The sequence below is a fragment of the Hippopotamus amphibius genome, chromosome 13 (assembly GCF_030028045.1).
Source record: "Hippopotamus amphibius kiboko isolate mHipAmp2 chromosome 13, mHipAmp2.hap2, whole genome shotgun sequence".
NCBI classification, from domain to species: domain Eukaryota; kingdom Metazoa; phylum Chordata; class Mammalia; order Artiodactyla; family Hippopotamidae; genus Hippopotamus; species Hippopotamus amphibius.
The window spans coordinates 14,194,830-14,221,015 of NC_080198.1; the positions used below are offsets into that span (position 1 = coordinate 14,194,830).

General features: G+C 36.8%; 1 protein-coding gene, 1 non-coding gene and 1 pseudogene across 2 annotated transcripts in view; 2 read left to right on the top strand and 1 right to left on the bottom strand.

Annotated features, from left to right (window-relative positions):
* CNTN6 (contactin 6) overlaps nt 1–26,186 on the bottom strand; it is a 281,470-nt gene that overhangs the window by 188,578 nt on the left and 66,706 nt on the right. The window lies entirely within an intron of this gene.
* Nucleotides 6,077–6,182, top strand: LOC130835450 (U6 spliceosomal RNA). The gene has a single exon (XR_009048933.1). It is a non-coding gene; the product is annotated as a U6 spliceosomal RNA (small nuclear RNA).
* LOC130835415 (U4 spliceosomal RNA) lies at nt 14,041–14,197 on the top strand (annotated as a pseudogene).

Below are 26,186 nucleotides of genomic sequence, written 5' to 3' on the forward strand. Positions count from 1 at the left end.
ATTCAAACAGTGGTACCCCTAGCAAATCACAGATGCTGATTAGCAAGGTTTCAGGGCTGTGCTTGGGCTTGCTGGCACCTCTATCACTATTACATCCAAAAAATAGATGAGTTTAGAGATAAAATGGTCTAATTAACCAGGAGCTGCTTCAATATCCTCAATGACCAGCCACAGATTAATCAGAAGCAGAATCCTTGCTTTTCAGATGGCCCAGAGATGATGCTTAGATGTACATCAAGAACAATGGTACCAAAATAACTAATAGCCAATTATGTCTATAACCTGAAAGACTAGTTGAGAAATTCTCTAAGGCAAATGTTGGCAGTAAAGAGGAGAGTCTCTGAATAATCTCTTGTCTCAGAGAAAATGTTTTTGTATCTCAAGAGTTTTAGAGAACCTGATGGTTACAGAAATGCCAAAAGATTAATAATAAAGTTAATAATTTGAATACCCTATTTTCATCACTGTCCTATAGGTTTCTTCTCCCTCAGGGATTGGTTATTGACAGACACATAGGAACTGCCCTGGGCTGGGCAGAATGTTTCAAGGATGCCCTTTAGTTTTGGCTATTTCTGTTTACCTCTGAATCCTCAGGACCTATAATAGTGCATATGATAATTGCTGGATAATTATTTGGTGAATAAGTAAGTAAATGGACAATGCAAATAAGAATCTAATATTATAATTGATTTCCTATAAACCCATCACAGAACTCTTTATTAAGTATAAAGGATTTAATCTGTTTTTGTTTAACTGTATGTTTTTTAAATGAATATCTACTGAGAGCTTACTATGTGCCTGGTCTTGGCCTAAGGGCGTTGCATAAAGTTATGTCAGTTTATCCTCATCCCAACCCTTTGTTCATTCAACAACAAATATTTATTGAGTGCTTCCTCTGGGCCAGTCACTTTTAGAGGCACAACATACAGCAGAAAACAAAACAGAAAACAAAACAAATAAACCAACCCCCCCCTCTTTTTTTTTTTTTTTTTTTGAATCTGAAAGGAAGAAAGTGATATTACTATTTGTCTGAAGTCGGAAGTAGACTGGTTCCGGGGTATACCCAGATACTTAACTACAGAACCCCTACTGCTAATAAAAGCCTCTATACCAACCACCATGCTAAAGATTTTCTGCACCATACTCCATGTACTATTTCTGCGGTGATCACTATACTAAGGAAAGAAAGAAGATACATGCTCTCTGGGTGATTGTTCAGCCTGAGCAAATGCCAAATGCTGTTAAGCAATGCCTATCTCTAAAATAAACTCTTTCTCATTAAATCATTAAGGTTAAGGGAGATATTTCCATAAGCACAAGCAAATTAATTCAGAGTTTTTCATCAACAATAATGAGATGGGGCCATAAGAACCTAACCTTTCATTGTGTCTTTTTTGCATTATGACAAAGAGAGCACCTTTTCAAGCTGATTAAAAAGGAATTACTTGCTGCTGAGTTTTGTGTGAGCTTTTAGTGCTGCTCATGAAAAAATTCTTTGGCTGCTGAAATAGTGGTTATTGGTTCTTGTGTGGAAAATAGTAAGTTAAAGTGATAAATCCCTAAGCAACATGGAAATAAGATTACACTAAAGGTGAGACTAGTAAAATCCAATATACAATGAATGAGATCAACCATCTGTCAAAATAGCCCCAGGGGTTGTCTATAAATATGTACCTGAAAAGGTCTGGGAAAACCCAGGTCATTCAAGGGGTAAAGTTACAAGACAAAACTAGAGTGGGTCTAACCAAAGCTATGAGGTTTTGGTTTATTTGTTTTTGTTTAAAATTAATTAATTAATTAATTTTTGGCTGCATTGGGTCTTTGTTGCTGCAGGCAGGCCTTCTCTAGTTGTGGCAAGCGGGGGCTACTCTTCATTGTGGTGTTCAGGCTTCTCATTGCAGTGGCTTCTCTGGTTGCGAAGCATGGGCTCTAGGCACGCGGACTTCAGTAGTTGTGCCACGTGGGCTCAGTAGTTGTGGCTTGTGGCCTCTAGAACACAGGTTCAGTCATTGTGGCGCATGGGCTTAGTTGCTCCATGGCATGTGGGATCTTCCTGGACCAGGGATTGAACCCGTGTCCTCTGCATTGGCAGGTGGATTCTTAACCTCTGTGCCACCAGGGAAGCCCCCAAAGCTATGAGTTTTAATCTGGTACATGTTACTGTGAATAACTAAAAATCTTCTTAACAACACAGACGTGTCTACATAGACCCAGAAAAGAAAAACAAAAGCAGTAAGAATTTGAAAGTGTTTTTATAGTACTCTTTAAGCAGGAGAGACTCTAGCATGGCCACTAAAACAATAAAATATTAACTGCTATGTGCATTTAATGGATGTATCGATTTGTATACATCCAGTAAAGATTAGGCTTGCCCAAAGAGATGTTTAGCCCTCTGCCCTAGGAGGTAATCTCTAAACCCTTGGGATATCCTACCTGATAAGAATGTCTGTTTACTTGGTACCTAGGCCATGCTGGATGGTCTATGCTAACAATGTGATTGGTGGTGCAGAGGGTAGAGGTAAAGAAAGAGTGGGCCCTGCAATATCAGCTTGACCTCTGGAGGGGCTTTAGGCTAAGGTAAGGCACACAGGCAGTCAACCAAGTCTGTGTGACTAAGCACCAGTAAAAACTCCATATTGAGATTTGTGTGCTCCCCTGCATATTGTCATGCATCTTCCCTATAAATAAACACTTTCTGTACAACTCCACTAGGAGAGCACACCAGAAGGCTCTGCGCATGGGACTCTTCTGGACTCTGCCCTATGTGTCTTTTCCCTGGGCTAATTTGAATCTGTATATTTTCATTGCAATAAACTGTGACAGTCAGTATAGTGACTTTTCAGATTTCTGTGAGTCTTTTAAGGGAATTCATCAATCTATCAATCTTGAGGGTGATCTTTGATTGGGTTTGTTTTTTTTTTTTTTGGCTGCACCATGTGTCTTGTGGGATCCTAGTTCACCAACCAGGGATCAAAACTGGGCCCCCTGCTGTGGAAGCATGGAGTCTGGAGTCCTAACCCCTGGATTCCCATAAAGCTAATCTTGGGACCTCCTAAATTTGCAGTTAGTATCAGAAATGAGAGTAATTTTGGCAACTCCAGAACTTTGCAGACATATTATTTAATCCTCATTGCAAATTCATGAGGTTTAAGATCACATAGCTAAGAAGAGAACATAAACAAAATATTCTCTGACATAAATTGTAACAATATTTTCTTAGATTAGTTTTCCAAGGCAAAAGAAATACAAGCAAAAATAAACAAATGAGACAATCAAACTTACAAGGTTTTTGCACAGCAAAGAAAACTGTAAACAAAACCAAAAGACCTATGGATGGGGAGAATATATTAGCAAATGATGTGATTGAGAAGGGCTTAGTTTTCAAAATATGCAAACAGTTCATACTACTCAACTCAATATTAAAAAAAAAAAAAAATCAAAAAACAGGCAGAAGACCTAAATAGACATTTCTACAAAGAAGACATCCAGCTAGCCAACAGGCACATGAAAGATGCTCAACATCACTTAATTATTAGAGAAACACAAATCAAAACTACAGTGAGGTACCACCACTCACTGGTCAGAATGGCTGTCATCAAAAAGTCTACAAATAAATGCTGGAGAAGGTGTGGAGAAAAAGGAACCCTCCTACACTGTTAGTGGGAATGTATACTGGTGAAACCACTATGGAAAATAGTATGGAGAGTCCTTGAAAAACTAAAAATAGAGTTACCGTATAATCCGGCAATCCCATTCCTGGGCACATATCTGGAAAAGATAAAAACTCTGATTCAAAAAGATACATGCACCCCGATGTTCATTGCAGTACTATTTACAATAGCCAAGACATGGGAGAAACCTAAGTGTCCATCAACAGATGAATGGATAAAGAAGATGTGGCACATATATACAATGGAATATTATTCAGCAGTCTGACTGCTAAGGTCAGTTCTCACACTAGTGTAGAGATCACTAAGGATGGTACTTTGTAAGGGACAGAGAGTTTATGAGACTTCACCATCCGCTTGCTAATGCAGGGGACACAGATTCGAGCCCTAGTCTGGGAGATTCCACATGCTGTGGAGCAACTAAGCCCATGCGCCACAACTACTGAGCCTGAGTGCCACAACTACTGAAGCCCACATTCCTAGAACTTATGCTTCACAATAAGAGAAGCCACTGCAGTGAGAAGCCCACACACCACAATGAAGAGTAGCCCCCTCATTGCAACTAGAGAAAGCCTGCATGCAGCAACAAAGACCCGACACAGCCAAAAATAAATAAATCAAAAAAAAAAAAAAAAAAAAAGACTTCACCATAACTCTAACACATAGTCACAAGACTATCCATTTTTTATGCTGGCCAACCAACTTTTTTTGTTTTTAATATAAATTTATTTATTTATTTGTTGGCTGTGTTGGGTCTTTGTTGCTGCACGCAGGGTTTCTTTAGTTGTGGTTAGTGGGGGCTACTCTTCATTGTGGTGCGCAGGCTCCTCATTGCCATGGCTTCTCTTGTTGCAGAGCATGGGCTCTAGGCACATGGGCTTCAGTAGTTGTGGCACATGGGCTCAATAGTTGTGGCTCACAGGCTCTAGAGCACAGGCTCAATAGTTGTGGCGCAAGGGCTTAGCTGCTCCGCATCATGTGGGATCTTCCTGGAGCAGGGATCGAACCCATGTCTCCTGCATTGGCAGGCAGATTCTTAACCACTGAGTCACCTAGGAAGCCCCAACCAACTTCTTGATATTTAATTGTTTTAAAATGTAGGTTTTATTATTATTCAGATGTAGTAAGGACAACAGATTTAGGGGATGGCTGCCATTAAAAAGATAGTTTGTTATAGTTCCCAAGAGAAGGGAACACTCGATGCCATGCAGGGCTACACAGGGCAGCACCAGGGTCAGTCAGGAGGCAGAAGAAGTGGAGGAAAATATAGGCAACATCTTCTATTGTGTTTTCCATAGGAAGAAACAGGGAAGGCAGGATAATAAGGCTTAGGATTGACTAGTTTGAATAATTCCAGCAGCCTCTGGGGTGCAGGGTCTGTTTCTAGGTGTCTGATAACTGCCCCTGAGGTGATTAGGGCTGGGCAATAGTGGCCCAGAGTATAAGATCCCAAACAAAAGAGGTGGTTTGGGGTACGGACTCTGATAGGTTGGTTTGCATATGAAAAACAGCTCAATGATGTCTCTAAAAAATGGCTAGCCCTGGGAGGGTCAGACCCTCCAGGGTCAGCAAGGCACCAGATGGCAAAGTAACAGAAATACAGAAAAAGAGATGACATGATTATTCAATAATGCATACTGTCAGGTAGCAGAGAACAAGAAATAGGGTATATACCCTCAATGGGACAATATCACCCACAAGGAGGTGAAAATTAGTTCCAAGGGGTGAAGAGGATGGGAAAAGAATATTACTTTTTATGTATAAAGCACAGCACTACATATATTATATAAATAAATATAAAGAATATATATAGTATTAAAACTTCATGGGTGAGGAACTAAGTGGGCCCCTTTGTGGCAAAAAGAAAGTGAAAATAAAATAAAAGTTGAGAAAAAATGGAAGAGAGTATCCTAGATAATAAATGTAAATATTCTGATAAATGAAAAGCAATCCATTATAATAATATATTATTAATGTTCTAATATATTAATATAAACTTTTTTCTGATTTATATATAAAGTCTTATAAATCTGCTCAGCAAGGGTTTGTCCATAAGACCTGATCAACTCTGTGCTAAGGAAACCCAGTCTCCAACACCACAGAGCTGAGAATCAGACTCTAAAGGGTGATGACTAGAAACTGCATGATTCTCTGCTTGGGCACCACCATTTCTCTAAAAGATTTCCTATCCTCTCCCTCTAAAATATCAATAATGTTATAAAGACACCTTGTAAAATAGAGGTTTGTGCTTTTAAGTGGCTGGCAGTGGGGGAGGAACTCCAGGCTCACCAAGAGTTTGCTGATTTTAAATTGGCTCAAGAGTATTTCTGGGTTAATTGCTCTTTCTCTTTTTTATAATTTCTACTGAATCTGAGAGAATAAGGGAGGTAATCGGAAATGCAATGGGTAGTGCCCAGTTTGGCAAAATGAGGTAAAACTGGCCTGATAAAAGGAAGATTAGCATAGAACCTGCATAAGAATCACACAAATTTTTTTGAGACATTCCATTTTTTTTTCTTTTTCTATTGAAAAAAGACATGAGAAACTACCTGGGATAATGGAAATGTTCTATATCTTGTTTTGAGTGGTGATTATATGGCGACTACAACTATTAAAACTCATTAAACTGAACTCAAGATCATTGTATTTTATTGAGTATTAAATATATTTTAATTTTTAAAATGAGTGCTGTGAGAAGACTGAATAATGATTTAAATCTGGGGTTTGCAGGGTTGACTGCCTCATGTATAACTGAGGTTGAACAAATAGAGCACTAACCATAAGCTTATTGTACTTTATATAACAGATGAAACTGCCCTGGAAAATCACATATTTGTAAATTGAAGAGTTGGCCTAGAGATAAAATTGACTTTACAGATATTCAGCTGAAAGAGCAGCACTAGAGGAAAAAGTATCCAAGAACATGCACGGATTGCTCACCATGTGCTAGGTACTGTATTGACATTTCAAATTTCTTATTCCATTGATTGGTTATACCAACCCTATGAAGAAGTTGCTGCTAAAAATCCATTTTTACCTTTTTGAACAATGTGTGTCTTAACAGGTTAAGTGACCTACCCAAGGTTACAGAGCTAAAAATGGTAAAGCTAATAAACCTTGAGGCTCTGTGTCAAAATCTGTACTCTTGATAACCAAAGCATATTACTTCCATTCAGTCATTGTAGGTTAGCCTAGGCTACTTTAATTATGTATGATGAGTCATTAAATGGCAACTTGAATCACACTGGCCACTCTACATTTAAATATGTAAAAGTTAGTTATGACAATAGCACAGCCAAACCTGATTGTTCTAATCTCTTTAATTTGGTTAAATGGCAGAATTTTAATGTCTCAGTATGGCCAGCAGGGGGCAATGGTATTCCATTAAGTCAGTACAGCAACTTCAGGCAAATTAATGTACATATAAAATACAAATCTACAAAAAAGAGGGGAGGAGCTGATTGGGTTTATTAAGTAATTCTTGTGATCTTGACCATATATTTTTATGCACTTGACGTGTCAGGTATACATAATTTGTTAGTTGTTCGCATACCTGGGCTAACTTAATGACTCTGTGGGTAAGCTAAGCAGAGGAAGCAATAATGAACACATTGAAGAGAGAATGGTTCCAAACTGTCTAAATGAGGATAGAGACAGAAAGCAAGCTTTATTATTTGAGGGAAGTTTTGAAGCTTTCTTTATAGTGGTTGTGTTTGGTAAAAGTGGGAATTTGTTCCCTAGGGGAACGAATCAGGGAAGGCTTTTCAGCCATGCAAGGATTTTGGATATTATCCTATAAGGATCTTTTAGATGAGTTTGTCCATTATGAAAATATGAGACATATAAAAAAAAAAAGGTAATGGGGCCGTGATCTGAAAGTATCAAGAGGAGGCAGTAGATTGAAGAGTTATTTGGGATGCACAGTATGCTACTACAGAGCATGCCAGCAAACTAGATTAGAAGTCAAAATGATGCTCTGATTGCCTGCTGTTTGATGAAAATATGAATTCTGAAGAATAGTGCTTTTTCAAAAATTATGACTTAATGGTAACTTTCTTTCCTCACACTGAGAATGTATTAATAACCTTGCTCTGAGATGGTTGAAAATAATGAAGTGAAAGTAATATTACATATTTTTTTAAAATAATAGAAGAAAGTTAAGAAAAGTGATGGATAATGATAAATGGCATTGGGCAGACTGACCCCAGAATCTGAGTGGTAGGACAAGAGTAGGGAGTCTCTTCTCTTGTAGTTAATCCAGCACCAGAGGGAACTGGTGTCTTATGGTTGGACTAGAGCGTATTTTATAAATAGTTCATGCCAACTCTCCCTCAAGCTGTGCTCTCTGAGGAGTATTCCCTATGCCACTCTGCTTTCTCTTACAGCTTAGATTTTGCTCTACTAGAGATGTAATCAGGAATTTCCTGAATTTCTAAACATTATTTAAACATTGCTCTGGAATGCATCCATTTTGTAAACAGCCACTCTGGATTTGTTCAGTTGTGATTTAGTTCATCACCTGCCAAACAACTCACCGGTGCATATTCCCTAAAGCCTGTTTGTAATCCTCCAAGGATTACAAACCTATGATAGAAAAAGCAAGAAAGTCTCAAAAGAAGACACCTAAAGTTAGCATAGTGTGAGAAGAGATATTGTGATATAGATGAGCCTGAGAATATGAGTTTGTATCACAATTTTGCCACTCATTGTGTGACATGTAATAAAATGTGTTAATACTCGGAAGCCCGGTTTGTTTACCTGTAAAGTGAGAGGGTGGAACATATCCTGGGGGTAACTTTATGGCAGAGGTGTGGCCTTCTTTGTATTCTCTTGGCTTGACAGACATTATCTTTCAATCGCGGAATTCTTTCCCATTGAGTTCAGAGGCAGCCTCAAAAGGCTTCTCACTGCAGTCAGTCAGTGCTAGATGCAGGTATCTGTGCTAATTGGTAGGAGTTAATATAGGAGACAATGTACCACCAGTTCAGGTTTAGATAATCTGAATTTCCTGGCTCTAGCAGTCAAATCGTTACACAGATTATTTCATATATCCAGTCCTTAAACAAATACTACGTGTGCCAGTGTGGTAGGCACTTTCAGGGATGCAGAAATGAACTGGACAAGTCCTGACCTTAAAGAACTTAGAGGTTACCAGATGTAATGCTGCTAGATGATGCCTGTACATACATTTATACAAAACAAGGTAGACAGTGATAACCTTAGTGAAAGATGTTGAAACATGAGATTGCTTGTGTGTGTGTGTGTGTGTGTGTGTGTGTGTGTATCTTAGGGGAGGGGGAGGAAAGAGTTCATAGGAAACTGTGATTTAGATACAGTTTGTTTCTTATGACAGCAAAAATCATAAGTGTGGGTCATAAGACTGTTCTGAAATCATTGGTGGGTATCATAGATTCTGGTATAATATATCAACTCTAGCTACCCCTGGATCGATGGCACTCAGCCCATGCTGAGTCTTGTCTTTTTCAGCAAATGCCTTTTCAACCTCTTCCCACATCACCTGTGGACATCTACATGCCAAAGGCAAAGATCCTGCCAGATCTGTGATACTATCAAATGAAGTAACTCAAGGCTATTCAAGACAGATAAGCAATCACACATGTACAGAAAACAAAAACAAAAACAGCCTTAAGTACCAGGGAATTGGGTCAATACACGAAAACTGAATTGGAAGATTTTTAACAGAAAGACAGTAGCAGCAATTTCACATCATATTTTTCAGTGGAGACTTGGGAGGAAGCCCAGTGTTCTCCAGGAGGTAACAGAATGTTCCCTTTTCCTATATTTAAAAACTGAGAATTTTTTCACTATATTTTGGGCCATTTTTTATCTTGGTCATTGACAATATTCATTTTTGAGATTATAGTGTATAGTCATTTCTCATTTGTTTTATTTTTGGTCTCTTTGGAACAAAAACTATTTTAAAAACTTCTAATAATTTGTTTTTTTAACCAAAACCAAGTCCTCAGAGACTACAGAAAAACTAAATGTACAATGTGGTTCCAAATTCCATATATCTAGTACCGGCTTATGGATGTGTGTATAAACACACTATGCTTTCTATAAAAGATCAAATGAAAACTGTGCCCATGGAGAATGACTTTTGTGCAGCAGACACACATTCTAATTATTTCATCCTCACTGGCTTCTGTACAGCTCAAAGGAATGTGAGGCAGGGGGTGAAGGTGTAAGAAAGAAAAAAAGTGGTATGTATAGATGGAACTGATGTTGGTTAGCAAAAAAGTGCTTTATTACACATCAGGCAGTTTTTTGAGCTTGCTTAGTTCCCAATGGAAGGTTTTCACTTCAGGGGGCAATCTACCATAGGAATTGATCAGTGGGAAGCCTATGAATTGTAAACAACAAAGGCTTTTGCAAGTCATTCTGTGCGGATAAAATAGGTAAAAATCCTCACATTAGGGGCATTGATGAGGACACACTGGCCTTACCTCATTACTCCCCCATTTCCCCTAATTGGCTTCACTCCTCAACTTCTTCTCTTTTCCTCTTAGGCAACATGAAATAGATCTTTATAGATGACAAGATTTCTTTTATATCTGTATTTGGGCAGGGAGAATGGGGAGAAATCATACTGAAAAGGGCAACTTATCATACCTCTTTTTCCCCCTGTTTATTAAAAAAAAATAAGAGTACAACTGAGGGACTTCTGCTGAGTGTGGCAGACATTTCACCACTGTAAAAGGGTCTCCAGCTATAAAAGGTCTCCAGCCAACCACATGGACCAGCACTCCTCACCACAGCCACGTTCAGGTTGTCTTTTCCAAACAGACAGCTAAATTAGGACTTAAGAGATGCCCATGTAGCTTTTCATGGTGCAAATAAAAGATGAAAGAGCCCTAACTCATAGGAAATGTTAAAGAAAGAAAAACACCTAAGCGGAAAGCAGAGTAGCTAAATGACTTGCATTTGGATTTTATTTTGCCAGTCAGTCCACAGGACTCGATATTTTGGTCATTCTAAAGTCATTCTAAATTATAGGTATTTTTGTGAAAATTTCTCAAAATGGTCAAAATGAAACAAGTCATTTTCTCTCCTAGGTAATTTGGGGAGCGTATTTGGAGTTTGTGAAGTCGTGTGAAAATCGTGTTTACATTCACATGAATGTCTCCAGGTATGTGATCTTTTCATATATAAACATAAATCTACAAATCTCCTTTCAAAGGATAGGTAACCCTTTAGTAACATCGACCATCTTTGTGGTTCAATGCTGACACCCTTCTGGGTCTGGCTCAAAATGATGTCTTTTACAAATTCGTAGCAATAACTTTTCTTATTTTTTGAAATTTTACTGTCTTATACTATCTTTCATTTTCTTTGATGTACTACTAACGTATATGCAAAAATATTATCTTCTGTATTACACATTTAACATTTTCATCACAAAAGTCACATCCTCTTTCCTTTTAAAGTCTTCTTATTTGGTGTAGTGCCTTGAACTTGGTACATGAATCAATGAATATTTATTAAGTGAATGAAAGTAACAAAGCCCTAAAATTTATTCATAAGATTACATTTGTCTCTAGGAACTAAAAAAATAGCAATAATAAAGAAGAAAACATTACATAGTTCATAATCTGTACAAGGCACTGTTTTATTAATTTATATAATCCTCATAAAACTTCATGAGATGTCATTATTAATAGCTCAATGTTACAGATAAGAACAGTGAGATACAGAGATTAAGTAATGTATTCAAGTGGACAGTGGCAGAGCAAGGACTTGAACCAATGCAGCCTTCAGGCTGTGCTCTTAATTACTATGCTATATATAGCTTTCCTAACAGACTATATTTATTGTGTCTGTTGTAAGTGCTTTACATGCACTAATTCATTCGTATCATGAAGTCTATTTACAGAAGCTGGCTATGTGCCAGGATGGGACATATTAGCACTTTCACTGGCCTTTAACAATACCAAACATAGGCTGAGAATTTCATACTTGTTTGGTTTTATTCTGATGCAGTGGTTATCAAAATGTGGACTGGAAAACCAAGGGGTTCCCAGTATCCTTTTAGCTCATCCATTTGCATAGTGAAAGCTCTTCTAGACACCAAAAGATTGTTTCGTAATTTTTTGTTCTTTTTCTCCTCACATGTTTTATAAAAAATTTTTAAATACATGATATTCATTGTGGAAGAGAAAAGAATCCCTGAGTGTAAAAACTACAGCAAATAAATACAAAATTAAAAAATAAATAATGGATCTGCTTTTTAAACCCAGTAATTTTAAGGAGAAGGGGTTTTGAGGTACCCGTATGGCTCTGTTAACTACTGAATCATCTGAAATTACTTATTAGATAAAGGTTTAACAAGCAATGATTATTCCACAAATTTTAAGAATGATTCTTTACTCTCTAACTTCTCTTAATGGATGCTAATACTTTAAGTGTGTATATATTTTATTTCATTTTATTTTTACCATCTCCAGGGGAGCTGCTCTTTCCTCTCATCCATACCAAAGTTATATTAAGGTAATGCTAAAATAAGCACTAGTTGTTCATAATGCTATAAACACAACCAACAAATTCTTATATATTAGTTTTAATTTTACATCCCCATGTGATTCCCTAATTTGAACTTCTAGTGAAAAATACCAGGAATGAAAATGCATAATTTCGTGAGACTTGCTGTTCACACATATGCTTAATTCCTAGGCTATGTAAGTTTCATTCAGTCTGCAGTTAGCTGTTTAATCATTTAATCATTTCCTAGGACATGTGTAAAAGCCATTACTTATTTGAAGATGTTCATACAGAGAGGCATCATTATACTCCAGTGAAATCTGTATATTATGGTATATTAGGTATTTTGCAACTAATTCTCTGTTTTTTTTTTTTAACATGAATTTCTTTGTTTCCTTCAAATATGGTATTAGTGTTACATAAACTATATGTAACTATCCTACACGTAAACATCTGACTTCGTAGACAAATTTCCACCATTAAGTTAAAGGGTGGCATCTTTATGCTGTATACTAATCTCAAAACATATTCTTCTCAATTAAAGAGCATTAGAATTTTTGATAACAGTCAAAGCAAATAATTAATAATAAAACTTTTTTTAATCTACTGTATAAGTATCATCTTCCTTGAAATTTCTGGGTTAGACCTACATTCAGTGATATATACTATCTCTTCTATTGCACTTCTATAATATTCCTTTGGCAAAATTGTCTGCCAATTACAGAACAGAAAAAGTGTGGTGGGAAGACTCTAAAAACGACCCCCAATGACCCTGCCTCCTGGTATTAGGCACCCTTGTGTAATCCCCTGCCCTCAAGTGTTGGTTTGACCTGTGATTTTCTTCTAACCAGTAGAATATAGCAAAGGGGATGAAATGTCATTTCTATGATTAGGTACATAAGATTATAACTTCCATTTTGCTAGAAAATTGTCTCAATTGCATACTCAATTTGCACACTTTAACAAAGTAAGCAGCTGTATGGAGGTGACCATGTGGTAATGAACTGAGGGCATCCTCTGGCCAATAGCCAGAGAGCAGCTGAAGTTCTTAATCTAACAATATTCAATAAATTGAATTCTGTCAACAACCATATGACTTTGAAAGCAGATCCTTTCCCAGTTGGGTTTTCACATAAAAACCCAGTCATGGCTGATACCTTGTTTGCCACTTTCAGATGAGACCCTGAAGCAAAGAACCCAGATGAGCTGTAGCCAGACTACTGACCCACAGAAACTGTGACATAATAGATGTGTGTTGTTTTAAGCCTCTAAGTTTATGGCATTCTTGTAGCATAATATTATTATACCAATGTTATAATGCAGCATAAGAAAATTAATAAGGTGATTCAAACAACAGTTCTCTCTGAAGCCAGAAACAGAATTAGGGCTTTGATTCCAAGAGGTATTCCTCTTATTAAAAAGTAAAAATAATAATGTTATATGAAAATATGGGAATGAGTCCAGAATGCCTGAAAAATAAGTGACACTGAGGATTACAAAAATGTGAAATCTGGTTATATACTGTACAATAAGTAGAATATTGGCCCTTGTGAAAGAGTTTCATACTTAACTAATGCTGAAGGAAAAAATATTTATAATCATGACCAAGAGCCTGGTTATACCAGCCTCTTATGAACACACTTCTTTTTTAATTTAAATTTTCACTTATATATTTTTCACACATTTAAAATTGCCAATTGACCAATAAAAAATTTTAAGCCATGGTTTCTCTTTAAATAAGTGAAATTGTCTTCGAATAGAAGAATTTATCACATTTTATCTTCAGACTCACAGCTACATTTACTTTCTCTAAGCTGATTTTTATTTCACTAAGTTACTTTTTTTCTGATGACAAACTTGATATTAAAATGGTAGCTTTGCGCAGTGGCAGTATCGTAGCCAATGAGGTTTATCCGAGGCGCGATTATTGCTAATTAAAATGGTTATATTTTTCTGAGAACTCTAAATTTCATTGTGAAGTTAGCAGCATTATATGTTGCCTTTTAAATTCTATGCCTGTGAATATAGAGTATTTCATCTTGGCCTTTTAAAAAATCACAACTTTAACTCACACATGAGGGAAAAAAGAGACCATGCCTGTGAAATTATACCAATGCTTTTCAGCACATTATGTAAACAATACAATTAAAATAAAATAAAATAATTATTTGAGACATTTTATGCATTAAACTTGGACTCTATAGAGCTGATCTTTAGTTGTATCTTATGAAAAGCTATAGAATGAGTTCCTCCAAGATTAGTTTTAAAAGAAGAAATTAAATTGTCCATGCAACACCATTATGTATGCAAGAAAAAATATTCATAGGTGCATGATAAACATTTCAATTGGATTACACTTTTATAGCTAGAACTGAAATATAATTTTATGCCACAAGCATTCAGGCATATTTTATCAATTTTCTCTTCTTTTACCCGTATGAAATGTGTGATATATGATATAAATATACACACACTTTGTATATGAGTTACACTATTGAAGGCTAAAAACCAAAAAAAAAAAAAAAAAGCCAGAGAAAATGGCAATAGAAGATGCTTGCCTTTCTCTTAATGCTGTGTTTTAAACTAAGAGAATATTCACTATAACTACATATTTGCCATCCTTGCTCAGGCTTATGGTACTATTTTGAATTAGAAAAAAATCAACAAGACTTGTTCAAAATGAGCTACTCATTTCTATAGTGACTTCAGAAAACAGGACACCCTGTATTCCATGACTCACTGATCCAGGACTCTGGAAACAAATTACAGGGAAAGTTTATTAACTGAAGTACCTCCTTAAAGACTGCAGAAGGAAGATGATCATTGTCAGTCTCTAACCCTGATAGGGGAAATATAATTACTAAAAGTTCATACATAGGAATGCTAAGTTAGTTTTGTCTCTCTGGGGTATCAGGATAAAACAACGAGTTGACTCTTCTACCATTCCTTAGTAAAGGTCTTAGAAGAGTAGCTGGAAATGGTTGAAGAGATACTAGTAGAAAGCATGAATATTAAAATGTCTTGAAATAATACACTATCTACTGAGTATGTTGAAAGTTTAAAGCTTTGAACAGCAGAAGGAAATGATCTTCTGGAGAGATTGCTGTGGTGATAGGAGTGATGTTGGTGGGATTGTTGAGGTGATGACTGATGGTGGGCAGAAAAGGTGTTTTGCTCGGGAGTATGTGGAAATATTCCGCACAAATATGTGGAATAGGTACACATTAAATATTCTATTCAGTAGTCTTTTGTAAATGTTATTACTGTTTGGATTCTTTATAAAGAATAAGCCTGACTGAGCAGAATAAAATGCTCTCAAATATCAATTTTCCACACCCATGAATAGCCTAGTTGTTTAAGTCATGAGGCATTAACATGACACAAACAAATCACAAGGATAGAGCACCCTATGTGCAAGGCACACACCTAGCAAGAAATGTCACCTTGCAAACTCAAAACTGCATAAACATAATACCTGGAGACACTCATATACACAAACGCTTTAAACTATATGTGTAACTTTGTGTCTCAAAAAGATGTAGCCCAAAAGTTTAGATGTTTGTATTAACAGAGCACTTTAAAAAAAACACACAAAATGAAAATAAACTCTATATTGCTTGTTATAAAATTTTTTGTTTACAACTGATCCTTTTTTTTTTTTTTTGTAAAACAAGATGAAATCTCAAATAAACAAAGATTTGGAGTGATCAGTAAAGCAGCTTGCATGATTTGATGATGCGTGTATAATCACAGTATTTGAGAAGTCAGTTCCTCCTAATATGACCTCCACAGAGAAATAGCAGCTCCAAGTTTTTCTCCCCTTTTGTAGGATATGGGTAAGTGAGTGTGTGTGGGAATGTGTTTTATTCATTGCGCATCTCTGGAGAAAATCAGGTCACCTTCAATGATCTTATCAGTCAAAGAAAATAGGACTGCTTCACAGAGCTATTAAAATGGAAGAGAATTAAAATGTATAAAAAGGTTTCAGATGCCAGGATCAAAGGGAAAAAGGTCAGGGATTGTTGCCTTTGCTGAAATTCATGGTTTTGATTAACATGAAGTTGTAAATGGCTATAACATCATAAGCAGTTGTAATAAAATAAAGTAGGAAACAGAGGCCAAGGACATTACAGAAACATGGAGGAAAGCATCAAAAGAATACTTCTAACAAGTGGAAAAAATAAACAACTAGATGAGAATTATAATAATATGCTTTTCAGTAATTTATTTATGATTCACAAAAATACGTTAGTGCACACCAGGGAATTTAACCCTCACAAGTGAGGTAGGTATCATTACCCATACTTCACAGGGATGGAGATGAGGTTTAAGATAGTTATAAATTTGTGCTAGTTCAAAGAGCTAGTAGGCAGCAGACTACTGTTTTCTTCCAAGTCTCTAAAACAACCAATAGAATACTGTAAAATCCCCGTAAATATTTCTTAAATGAATAAGCTGGCACTTAAGCCTGTTTTTCCTAATTCCAAATTTAATGTCCTTTCCAATCAGATGACTCCCTTAATAAGTGATGAATCTATGCAAAACCATTTCTATTTTATTTGAAACATTGCTGAGAGAAAAGTAAATCAAATATTTAGTAAGAGTCTATTTTTAAAATAGAATAAACAAGAGTGGTATCTTAAGGTGACAATGTCAGACTAGGATGGAAAAAAATTGATTCACACATTTCGATGGGGACTAATAAGAATACCATAATACTATCACTCAACAGATTATGTCTTAATTACATGTAAAATAGTTGAGCACTTCTTATGTGTTAACACAGGGAATTGGAAAGATAAGTGCTATGCGTGTCCATAGTCACTTCTTCTAGGTTTACCAACTATTCATGTTTTGCCACATTTGTCCTTTCTTGCTCTTTCTTTTTCACATGTTCTCTCTGTGTCTTTCTTTCCTTTTTTTTTTTTTCTAAACTATTGAAATCAAGTTTGGGACCTCCAGTTTTTGCCCACGATGTACAAAGCTGGAAAGTATTATGCCAACTCTTAAAAAATAACTAGACAAATTACAAATTTACAACTTTTCTTGAACCAGATAGCTGAAACAGCAGAAATACCAACTAGCCCAAAATCTAAAGAAAAATGTGCCTAAAAGGAGAGAGGATAAGCTAGCATTTGTTTGCTTGGTAACAGATTGGTAAGGAAGAGCATGGGCCTGGTGGCTACAGATAGAATAGAATTTCTCTCACTTTCAGGCTCTTGTTGTAGAAACTCTTGAGGCCAGTGATGCAAGGGAACAGCAGCCACTGTAGCAAAGGCAAGAAATTTCACTCACACACTCACATTCCCTTCCCCTATCTCTCCTATGGAAGCAAAGCTTTAAACTATAGGGAGAACTGCCTTCAGGAAGGGATGAAAACCCATTGTAGCGGGGGATGTGAAACAAACAAAACAAAACGTCTATACCTTTCCCAGAGTTGTAGCTCAGAGGAGGGCAGGAAGACTGAGACAGCTACATCCCTGAAATCCAGGGACATAGTGTTTGCCTAAAACTGGGACTTAATCAGAACAGGAATGACCCTCCAGTGGAATTCAACTTGGGGAGTTTCAAAAAACATATGGGTAGAGACTCTGTCTGAGGTACAGAATAAAGCAAAGACCCCCAAAGATGAGAGTAGAACAAACATTCAGAAAAATGCTCTGACAAACCAATTCTCGCCCTAAACACAGTTATCCCCAAAAGAAGTTGAAGCCAGTGGTACACTGAGAGTCATCACAGCAAATCTAAACCAGCACTACTCCTAACTAGAACGACTCAAATTTCCATACTAACAGCCTACCAGAAGTAAAAATATGCCTGCTTCCAGATATAGATCCTATTTAGTTTCTGTTGTTCTACCTAAGATGTCCAGCTTTCAACAAAAAATTATAAAGTATGTGAGAAAACACACAAAAAATATAGGCTTCCCCCTCTATCCAGAATCAGAGTGTTCTTGCAAAACTTTTCATAAGCTAAAATGGTGTAAAGTGAAGAAGCAATTACCTTAGAACACAGCTTGCTGACAGATGCATGAAATAAATTGATATAAAGCAGAGATGTTTACTGACACAGTTCAATGCTATGGTGGTTTGATGCTGAGTGTAGTCCCTAGGGAAGGAGGTTGATGGTGCCACTGTCACTGCTTGGGGTGTGCCCTGCCTCTATAAAGGCTCACTGCAAAACAAACACTGAATGCTAGTTTTGCTTCTCACTGTTTTTGTTGTTGTTGTTGTTGTTGTTGTTGTTTTTGATAAAAGGCAAAGTCTTGTTTGAATTTCTTTAAGTTAGTGAAAATAGGCACTAATGAAGGTTTTTGTAAAATTCTACTAGCAAAAAGTGAACTTCCTAAAGTGGGGGTTACCTGTACTACCAAGAGACAGAGCAATCAACAGAACCAGGATCAGATATGACACAGATATTGAAACTGTCACACTGAGAATGTAACTATGATTAATATATTAAAGCTTTCATGAAGAACACCTTATATGCAACATCAGCAGGGTGATTTCCACAGACAGACAGACAGAGAAAATCAATTCAGTATGTTAGAAATAAAAAATACAGTAGCAGTGATGAAGAAAGCCTTCAACAGTCTCATTAGCAGACTCAACACTCCTGAAGAAAGAATCAGTAGAAATGAAGATAAGTCAATAGGAATCTTTAAACTAAAACACAGAGAGAAAAATGAGTGAACAAAGAAGAGCATCTCAAAGGGCTGTAATACAATATCAAACTGTCTAACACATAGGTAATTGGAATTCCAGAAGAATAACATGCAACCAGGGCAGAAGGAGCACCAATCAAGATTAAACATATGTAGGCAAGATATAATCAAACAGAAAAAACAAGACAAACAGGAAATCTGAAAGACAGAGAGCAAAGGACGCACACATACACAGAAAAACAAATACAAAAATTGTAGAAGACGTTCCTTCAGAAGTCATGCAGATCAGCAGAAAATGGAGTGATATCTTTAAGGTACTGAAAAAAAGATCTGTCTGCCCATAATTCTATACCCAGTGAAAATACCTTTCACAAATGTAGATGCTAAGATTTTCTTTAGACAAAATTCAGAGAGTACATTGTCAGCAGACCTTCAGTAAAAGAAATATTAAAGAAGCCTCTTCGGTCAGAAGGAATGTGATGTTGGACAGAATCTAGACAATAAAATTGTGTGCTAAAAATAGAATAAACAAAGGTAAAAATACAATTTTTTTTAATTGCTTTGAAAGTAAGTTGCAGAACATCACATTTCATCTCTAAATACTTCAGCATTTATTTCCTAAGAAAAGGATATTTTCCTTCAATAATCATAATAATATTAGCACAATTGAGAAATTTAATATAGATACAAAATTTCATTATAGCCTATATTAAGATTTATCCAACTGGCCAAAAAACATATATCCTTTGTATCTGATTTTGTTTCTCAGGATCAAATCAAGACTGTGTTTTCAGTATAATCTCTTTAGTTTCTTTTAATCTGGAACAGTTCTGCAAAGTTTTTTACTTTTATCACATTGATGTTTTTGAAGACCCTGGGCTGTACAGACATTTTCCCAATCTGAACTGTATGGTTGTTTCCTCAAGATTTGATTCAAGTTAAACATTCTTGGCGAGACTATCTCATGTGTGATGTTCTATACTTCCTGTTGTATCAGGGAGCATATTATATCAGTTAGTCCCTTCATTGGTGATGCTATTTGATCACTTGGCTAGAGTGGATTGTGTACCTCTTGTCACTGTGGAAGTCTCTTCCTCTGTTTATAATGAAGACGTAATCTGTGTACAGAGAATTTGAGATCATGCATAGTGCATTTTATTCCCTAATGAATTATAAACATTCTAACTCCCATCAAAGCTAAATATCTATAAGGTGGCTTCTATACTCATTGCTTCTATTTCTGCACTTCTCATTCACTGAATTCAGTTTAACTATCTCATGAATAAACAGATATAGCTCACTTAAGGTATCACATACCTGTCATCACATCTATAGATTTATATTTTTTAAATTATCCATTTACTTGACAATCAATGGTCGTATGTGGTTGTCTCCCCTGAAAAAACTCTTTTTCTTTTCTTTTTTGTGATACCACACTCTCTAGCTTGCTTCATGCATTTGTGGCTGCTACTTCTTCACCTTTGCATGGTAAATATTCTCTATCAACTACTCTTTTCAATAACCAACTTGAATAAAGTTATCTATTGTTTGGTCATGGTGCCTCTGCTCTCATCTGTGACCACCATATTTTATTCATACTTATGGCATGATGATTCCCAAATTCACCCTGGCTCCAACTCATCCTTATTCTTTTTGTTCCATGGATGTCTATTTTTGTGCTCAACACTTCTACAGGAATAATAAACTTACATAGAAGAAGATCAAAACCCGGATCTGTTTATCTTCCCTCTTTACTTCAGAAAATGGCACCATGATTGAGCCAAATGTTCCATTAGACACCTGGGAGTCCTCCTTATCATCCTCCTCTCTCCCCTCTACATAGTACAATGCCAAGTCCAATTGTTAACACTTTAATTAAGTCCTAAATCTAGCCAAATAGTTCTGTTGCTACAGCCAGATCCCTACACCAAATCATTGTGTTTTTTAGCCTTAATTACTATGCTTGCCTTTTCACTCTCATTCTTTTCATTCTTTCAATATATTCAACATTGAGGAGCCAATGTAATCTTTTCAGTTTACAAAGTTGGTCATTTTTTGATTGTTCCTCTTCCCTATCCTACCTCCTCCTTCCAGCTAGAAAATCTTAAATGCCTACATTCTTTTGGGATAAAGGAAAAACCCTTAATAATTTATAAAAGAACCCACAAATTCCTGTTTGGTGTGGTCCCTTCCTCTCCCTGTTGCCTTATTTTCTCTTCCCCTTATTACTGTCTGCACTACCCTTGTGTTGGCCTTGAACTACTTGTGTTTCCTTCTACCTAGTTTTCTTTGTTATTTATTTTTGCTTATGTCACAAATGCCTCTTCTCCACCGTGTATAATTAATGGTCAATTACTATTCAGGCTTTAGAAATCAATCCCTCAAGGTAGTCTTTGAGTCAGACACACTACTGTTGTACCACAAGGTCTTGTGGGGGCCTGTGAAGGTAATCTTCTTTGAATTCCTCAAACCAAGTGAGATTTCCTGTTATAGGCTCTTAAAGACACGTGCCTTTTAGGGCACTAACACAGGTGTGTGTGTGTGTGTGTGTGTGTGTGTGTGTGTGTGTAAGAATAAACAATCATTGGACTACAGATTTTAAAAGAATTGGCCCATGTCAATTTTGATCAGTACTTTACCTATACCACAGAGCATCATATCTTAACTTGGTTTTATTCATTGAGTTCCCCCTGTATGTTCTTCACTGATTTAGGCTTTGAGGATATAGAATTAAACAGTAGAAGACATGTGATGCATAGTTGTTAAATGGTTGACTGCGATTTTGTGAAATCACTGTGGACTTCAAAATCCACACAAATATATAATAATTATACTTCCTACCATAATTACAGTCTGGAAAGAAAAAAGAGAGAGAAGGATTTAGTGATCATCATTACCATTGCTAAAACTACAGGTCACATTTATGACAGAAAACGTGACAGAAGAATATTTGTGATAGGAAACCTGGAAAGTTCATGGGATACAGCTAAATAATTTAGTTTGGGGTAGAGCCATTCTACTGCATATGAAAAGTTTCGATCTGAAAAAATGTGTCCTCTGTATCTTTGTATTTAAAGAAACAATTCTCCTCATTGCCTCTCAGAGGGTGTTCTGCAGGCTCCCATGCCAATTAAAAGACATTTAGTAAATTGGGTGCCTCTGAAGAGATGTACAAATTTGTTAGCTTTACCTCTGGCTGTAGCTAAATGAACAGGAAATTCTTAGGGGAAAAAATAAAGCCTTTGCCAAAGTGGATGTATTGTGTGGGTACCAGAGAAATGCCTCAAGCTGAGATTTGCAAAGAAGACCCATTTTATACCTAGGAATAAACCTGCCTAAGGAGGCAAAAGATCTGTATGCAGAAAACTTTAAGACATTGATGAAAGAAATCAAAGATGACATAAACAGATGGAGGGATATACCATGTTCCTGGATTGGAAGAATCAACATCGTGAAAATGACTGTACTACCCAAAGCAATTTACAGATTTAATGCAATCCCGATCAGATTACCAATGGCATTTTTCACAGAACTAGAGCAAGAAATCTTACGATTTGTATGGAAATGCAAAAGACCCCGAATAGCCAAAGCAATCTTGAGAAGGAAAAATGGAGTTGGTGGAATCAGGCTTCCTGACTTCAAACTATACTACAAGGCCATAGTGATCAAGACAGTCTGGTACTGGCACAAAAATAGAAAGGAAGATCAATGGAACAGAATAGAGAACTCAGAAGTAAGCCCAAACACATATAGGCACCTTATCTTTGACAAAGGAGGCACGAGTATACAATGGAAAAAAGACAGCCTCTTCAATAAGTGGTGCTGGGAAAATTGGACAGCAACATGTAAAAGAATGAAATTAGAACACTTCCTAACACCATACACAAAAATAAACTCCAAATGGATTAAAGACCTACATGTAAGGCCAGACACTATCAAACTCCTAGAGGAAAACATAGGCAGAACACACTTTGACATACATCAAAGCAACATCCTTTTTGACCCACCTCCTAGAATCATGGAAATAAAATCAAGAATAAACGAATGGGACCTCATGAAACTTAAAAGCTTTTGCACAGCAAAAGAAACCATAAACAAGACTAAAAGGCAACCCTCAGAATGGGAAAAAATAATTGCCTATGAAACAACGGACAAAGGATTAACCTCCAAAATATACAAGCAGCTCATGCAGCTTCATACCAAAAAAGCAAATAACCCAATCCACAAATGGGCAGAAGACCTAAATAGACATTTCTCCAAAGAAGACATACAGATGGCCAACATACACATGAAAAGATGCTCAACATCACTCATCATCAGAGAAATGCAAGTCAAAGCCACAATGAGGTATCACCTCACACCAATCAGAATGGCCATCATCACAAAGTCTGGAAACAACAAATGTTGGAGAGGGTGTGGAGAAAAGGGAACTCTCCTGCACTGTTGGTGGGACTGTAAGTTGGTACAGCCACTATGGAAAACAATTTGGAGGTTCCTTAAAAAACTACAAATAGAACTACCATATGATCCAGTAATCCCACTCCTGGGCATATACCCAAAGAAAACCATAATCCCAAAAGAAACTTGTACCATAATGTTTATTGCAGCACTCTTTACAATAGCCAGGACATGGAAGCAACCTAAATGCCCATCAACAAATGAATGGATAAAGAAGATGTGGCATATATATACCATGGAATATTACTCAGCTATAAAAAGGGATGAGATGGAGCTATATGTAATGAGGTGGATAGAACTACAATCTGTCATACAGAGTGAAGTAAGTCAGAAAGAGAAAGACAAATATTGTATGCTAACTCACATATACGGAATCTAAAAATGGTACTGATGAACTCAGTGACAAGAACAGGGAAGCAGATACAGAGAATGGACTGGAGAACTCGAGGTATGGGAGGGGGCGGGGGGTGAAGGGGAAACTGAGAAGAAGCGGGAGAGTAGTACAGACATATATATACTACCAACTGTAAAATCGTCAGTGGGAAGTTGTTGTATAACAAAGGGAGTCCAACTCGAGGATGGAAGATGCCTTAGAGGACTGGGGCAGGGAGGGTGGGGGGGAATCGAGGGGGGGGCATCAAGGAAGGGAGGGAATATGGGGATATGTGTATAAAAACAGTTGATTGAACCTGGTGTACCCCCAAAAAAAATAAAATAAAATAATAATAAAAAATAAAAAAAAAAAAAAAAAAAAAAAAAAAAAGAAGACCCATTTTATAAGGGGCTATATTGAATTAAGTAAGTGCTTGGAATCTCTGGGGAGAGGCACTATGGAGATATTTGAATGAGCACAAAGTTAAGTAGCAGTGAATGTAGAATTTCCTACTACTGGTGTTTTCTCCAGTGGATTTTGTAAGCCCTTTGTGAGGTAGAAATATCCTATGCATCAGAAAATCATAGAATATCAAAAATAGAAAGGAATTAAGAATTCATCAGTCCAATTCCATAAATTTACAAATAAAGAAACTGAAGTCTGGAGAAGTAACATGATTTTTCTGCTGTTAGAGAGCCAGTAGTGGCATATCTGAGGTTAGAACACTGGTCTAACCCATTATTCTAGGTTCCTTCCACATGGAAAATATTAGGAAATTGGCACTTCCAGAGATGGTTTTGCTTGTAATCCAATTTCCATGTCTTTTCAGATTCTACAAATGCATTCATTTTGCTAACTACAAAGTAAAGTGAAGGTGAAAATAACATAGATCAAGCAATAAAAGATAATCCCAGCAGAAACTCACATGAAGACAGCGTAATAAAATGGAACAAGCTTGGGTTTGGGGATTGGAAAGATCTGGGTTCAAATCTCAACCCTGTCACATACTAGTTGTGTGAAATTGGACAGCTGTTTACCTTCTCTTCATTCGTTTTCTCAGTCTAGAATAGGGATAATAATATCTATTTCCCTTTAGAGTTTTCTGAGAATTAAATGAAATCATTCATGGAAAGCATTTAGCACAATATTGGGCACATGTTGGGAAGCTTAATAAGGGGAGTTATTTTTACTGAAGCATTCACACTAAAGTCTATGCAAACTGCCAGATGATTTAAGAGCACTTAGCATAAGGGATGGATTTCCAAATGAAGAAGCCAGAGATGAGACAGTAATAAACAGAAGTGGACTGATTAACTCCTACTGCAAAGAAGTAAGATGATAATATATACATAACCACAGCCTGTAAGTATAGTGAGAATGTTAAACTCTTCCAGAATGAGGCAGAGTAATCCTTAAAAATGTCCTCTCTTTAAGGTTTGCCTGGGAGTTGTCACAGCTGTCAGGAAGGCCAGAAAGAAAACAACATCTCCAGATAGGAAGACAAGTAGGTTAAATGAGCAATGGCACTGAGTCAGTTCAAGTGTGATATAAATAGTGCTGAGTTCTGTCTCTATTTTGTAAGCAGAGACCTTGGCCTGAACCCATCCGCTTCTGGAGAAAGATCTTCCAGTAGGAAGACACGTACCTTATGTGCAATGGGCAGAGATTCCTGCCTCTGATGATGAATAGCAAAGCAAGACTCTAACGGACTAGCAGACTGGAGCCCAGATGCCTCTAAATCATTTTTAAAAAGAGGCAGCTTGCCTCATGACAGGTCTGTAGATAGAAATTTGCCTTCTCTCCAAAGTGTGTAAGAGTTGCTTATCGAGAAATCTGACTGTTCTCTTTGATCTTCTGAGACATAGTTGATTCTGGGTTTTCGTGAGATGCTTAATATTTCAAAAATATGGGCTAAGTTTTGGGATACACACAACACACCTACACATAAATATGGGTACCACAGGCTGAGCCCACTTTTCACAAGAATTCCTGAGCACTGTTAGAAATGGTACACTAAAGCGGGCACAGGGTACTGAGTCAGGCAGAACAATCGGGAATGGCCATTTACTTACAGTACAATGTTGGAAACAACCTACCTCTCAGTTTCTTCATCTAAAACTTTTATTGTAAGAATTAAATGAGATACTAAGTAATCTAGCAGCTGACACATGGCAGCTTAATCATCGTTAATTACTTTCTTTTTATCTTTCTCCTTCCTAACACATTGTGTTTTATGTTAAAAGCCTCTTTTGGTTTTTAATTTTTTATAACCAGTAGTATCTGCAGAAGCCAATATAGTCCTCTTGTTTTTGGAGACCCTCAGAAACTGGTGGTCAAGTGAATTGGGGTTCAGGGAAGGGAAAAATACTATTTTTATGCACCTCTGAGAAAGTAGGTACATAGTTGGAAGAAAGAGAAGTATGAAGTTTGTGTAGTTATTCTTCCCAGAGGGCATGAGAGGAATGGGTTTGTTGAGAGAAATCCTGAAGCAGCTGTCAACGTCCATGGAGAAGTGGTCTAGTAC